At 36.9% G+C, this 4,478-nt stretch overlaps 1 pseudogene; it reads left to right on the top strand.

The window, feature by feature from the left end:
* On the top strand, positions 2,279-2,775 carry Rps12-ps17 (ribosomal protein S12, pseudogene 17; annotated as a pseudogene).

Here is a 4,478-nt window from a genome sequence, read left to right as displayed (position 1 = left end):
AAAAGTTGATAATAATCCTATGCATCCTATCAGATCATCATGGACTAAGGCTGCTCTTCAATAACAACAAAAGAGAAAGCCCACACATACATGGAAATTGAACAATTCTCTACTCTATTAAAACTTGGTCAGGGAAGAAATAAAGAAAGAATTCAAAGATCTCCTGGAATTCAGTGAAGATGATAACACAACATAGCTTATGGTACACAATGAAATCAGTGCTAAGAGGAAACTTAATGGCACTAAGTGCCCTCTTAAAGAAATTGGAGAGATCCTACACTAGAAACAACCTCACATATGAGAACTCTAGAGGGTTAGAAGGCAGAAGATAGTCATAATCTTGGCCAAAACCAACAAAATAGAAACAAAGAAAACAATACAAAGAATCAGCAATACCAAAAGCTGGTTCTTTGAGTGAATCAACAAGATAGAAAAAAACCCCTACCAAAACTAAATAAAGGGACTAGAGGCAGTATCTGAATTTAAAAAATCAGAAATGAAAAAGGAGACATAAGAACAGAAATAGAGGAAATTTGAAAAAAAAATGAGATCCTACTACAAAAGCCTGTACTCAACAAAACTAGAAAACTTAGATGAAATAGATAGATTTCTAGACAGATGCCATATGCCTAAGTTAAAGCAAGAGCAGGTAAACTTTCTAAATAGGCCCATATCCCCTAAGAAATCATTAAAAACCTCTCAACAAGAAAAGGCACAGGGCCAGAAGGCTTTATTGTAGAATTCTACTAGAACTTCAAAGAAGACCTAATAACAATATTCCTCAATCTATTCCATAAAATGGAAACAGAAGGAATACTACATAATTTATTCTATGAAGACACAATTTCTCTGATCCCTAAACCACAAAAGGATTCAACAAAAACGAAAACTTAAGACCAGTTTTGATTATAAATATTGATGGAAAAATACTCAAAATTTTTTTGTAAACAGAATAGAAGCACATGTCAAAACCACCTTTCAACATCAAGTAGAGTTCATTTTAGAGATGCCAGGTTGGTTCAATATACAAAATTTCATTAATGTAATCTACTATATAAACAAATTCAAAGAAATAAATCACATGATCATCTCTTTAGATACTGAAAAGGATTTGACAAATACAATTACCCTTCACGTTAAACATATTGGAGAGATCAAGAATTCAAGTTACGAATCTAAATATAACAAAAGCACTTTAATACAAACCAACAGCCAATATCAAAATACACATGGAGATAATTGAAGCAAACCTACTAAAATTTGGGCAAGGCAAGGATTTCCCATCTCCCCATATCTATTCAATATAGTATTTGAAGTTCAAATGAGGACATTAAGACACACACACACACACACACACACACACACACACACACACAAAGATCAAGGGGATGAAAATTGCAAAGAAGAAGGAAATGTATCACTATTGGCAGATGATAAGATAGTATACATAAGTGACCTCAAAAATTCTTCCAGAGAATTTCTATAGCTAATAAGCAACTTCAGTAAAGTGGCTGGATATAAAATTAAGTCAAATAAATCAGTAGCCTTCCTGTATACAAATGATAAACAAGCTGAAAAAGATATAAGGGCAACAACTCCCTTTACAATAGCCTCAAATAATATAAAATATCTTGGGCAAAATTCTAACCAAACAATTGAAAGTCCTGCATGACAATAACTTTAAGTCTCTGAAGAAAGAAAACGAAGAAGGTCTTAGAAAATTGAGAGATCTCTCATGCTCATGGACTGGCAGAATTAACATAGTAAAAATGGCCACACTACCAAAGGCGATCTACAGATTCAATGCAATCCCCATCAAAATCACAACAGAATTATTCAAAGACATACAGAGAGCATTTGTTAAATTAACCTGGAAAGAGAAAAAAACCCAGGATAGCAAAAAAAAAAAAAAAAAAAAAAAAAAAAATCCTAATGATAAAAGAATGGCCTGGGGAATCACCATCCTTTTTCAGGGGCCATATAATGTGACAAGCTAATAACTAGAAAGTGATCATCCTGAAATGGCCTGTTTCAGATTATTATATAATCTTCAACAGGTACACCCTTATTAAGCAAGGCTGTATAGGACTCATTTTAGGAAAGAATCCTGCTATTAATATGCTTTTCCTGTTATTATTAAAGATATATAACAATTACTAAGTATAGCACACCACTTTAGAACAGATCTCCAGAGATCCACGATGATGTAATGTCCTGTAGTAATGTTTCATAAACACATTGATGACTTAAGTCTTAAGAAAGATTCTATAACTTTTTTTTTTCCCCTGCCACTGCCGACTTGCACGAAGGCAGAAGCTCGGGTACGTTCAAGATTCGGCATCACCCGTGATTCACCGCCATGGCCGAGAAAGGCATAGCAGCTGGAGGTGTAATGGACGTCAAGACTGCTCTACAAGAGGTGCTGAAGACAGCCCTCATCCACGATGGCCTAGCATGTGGCCTACGCGAAGCTGCCAAAGCCTTAGACAAGCGTCAAGCCCATCTGTGTGTGCTCGCATCCAACTGTGATGAGCCCATGTATGTCAAGCTGGTGGAGGCACTTTGTGCTGAGCATCAAATCAACCTGATAAAGATTGATGACAACAAGAAATTAGGGGAATGGGTAGGCCTCTGTAAAATCGATCGAGAGGGCAAACCACGGAAGGTGGTTGGTTGCAGTTGCGTAGTGGTTAAGGACTATGGCAAAGAATCTCAGGCCAAGGATGTCATCGAGGAATACTTCAAGTGCAAGAAATAAATAAATTTTGGTTCATTAAAAAAAAAGAAAAAAGAAAGAAATAAAGAAAGATTCTATAAGAATTCCTAAAATTATATCTGTGATTATTAAGCTCTTTTATAGTTGGACTGCTAGTAGGTCCTTTTCTTTATTTTTTATTAGATATTTTCTTCATTTTAATTTCAAATGCTATCCCTAATGTCCCCTATACCCTCCTCCCTCCATGGTCCATAAAATACCCACTCCTGTTTCCTGTCCCTGGCATTCCCTTGTACTGAGGCGTATGATCTTCACAAGACTAAGGTCCTCTTCTCCCATTAATGGCCTAAAAGGTCATCCTCTGCTACATATTCAACTAGAGACACAAGTTTTGGGGAGTACTGAGTATTTCATATTCTTGTTCCTCCTGTAGGGTTGCAGACCCCTTTACATTCTTGGGTACATTCTATAGCTCCATCATTGGGGGCCTTGTGTTCCATCCTATAGATGACTGTGATCATCCACTTCTGAATTTGACAGGAACTGACATAGCCTCATAAGAGACAGCTATAAGAGGGTCCTGTCAGCAAACTCTTGCTGGAAGATACAATAATGTCAGTGTTTGGTGGTTGCTTATTGAATGGACGCCCTGTTAAGGCAGTCTTTGGATGGTCCTTCCTTCTCTTTCAGCTCCAAACTTTGTCTCTGTAACTCCTTCCATGGGTATTTTGATCCCCATTCTAAGAAAGACCAAATTATCCACACTTTTATCTTCCTTCATCATGAGTTTCAAGTGCTTTACAAATTGTATCTTGGGTATTAAAGTTTCTGGGCTAATATCCACTTATCAGTGAGAGCATATCATGTGAGTTCTTTTGTGATTGGGTTATCTCACCCAGGATGGTATCCTTCAGATACCTCCATTTGCCTAAGAATTTCATTAATTCATTGTTTTTAATAGCTGAGTAGTATTCCATTGTGTAAATGCACCACATATTCTGTATCCATTCCTCTGTTGAGGGACATCGGGGTTCTTTCCAGCTTCTAGCTATTATAAATAAGGCTGTTATGAACACAGTGAAGCATGTGTCCTTATTACAAATTGGAACATCTACTGAGTATATGCCCAAGAGAAGTATTGCTGGATCTTCCTGTCCATGTCCAATTTTCTGAGGAACAGCCAGTCTGATTTCCAGAGTGGTTGTACAAGCTTGCAATCCCACCAACAATGGAGGAGTGTTCCTCTTTCTCCACATCCTCGCCAGCATCTGCTGTCACCTGAATTTTTGACCTTAGCCATTCTGACTGTTGTGAGGTGGAATCTCAGGATTGGTTTGATTTGCATTTCCCAGATGATTAAGGATGTTGAACATTTTTTCAGGTGCTTCTCAGCAATTCAGTATTCCTCAGTTGAGATTTCTTTATTTAGCTCTGTACCCCATTTTTTACTAGGGTTATATGATTTTCTGGAGTCCAGTTTCTTGAGTTCTTTGTATATATTGGATATTTGTCCCCCATCTGATTTAGGATTGGTAAAAATCATTTCCCAATCTGTTGGTGGCCTTTTTGTCTTATTGACTAGTGTCTTTTGCCTTACAGAAGCTTTGCAATTTTATGAGGTCCCATTTTTTGATTCTCAATATTACAACACAAGGCATTGATATTCTGTTCAGGATTTTTTTATCCTAGTGCCCATATCTTCAAGGCTTTTCCCCACTGTCTCCTTTATAAGTTTCAGTGTCTTTGGTTTTATGTGGAATTC

Source organism: Mus musculus, chromosome X, assembly GCF_000001635.26.
Source record: "Mus musculus strain C57BL/6J chromosome X, GRCm38.p6 C57BL/6J".
Lineage (NCBI taxonomy): Eukaryota > Metazoa > Chordata > Mammalia > Rodentia > Muridae > Mus > Mus musculus.
The sequence above is the reverse complement of the archived record's forward strand: the minus strand, read 5'-3'. Positions and strand labels throughout refer to the sequence as shown.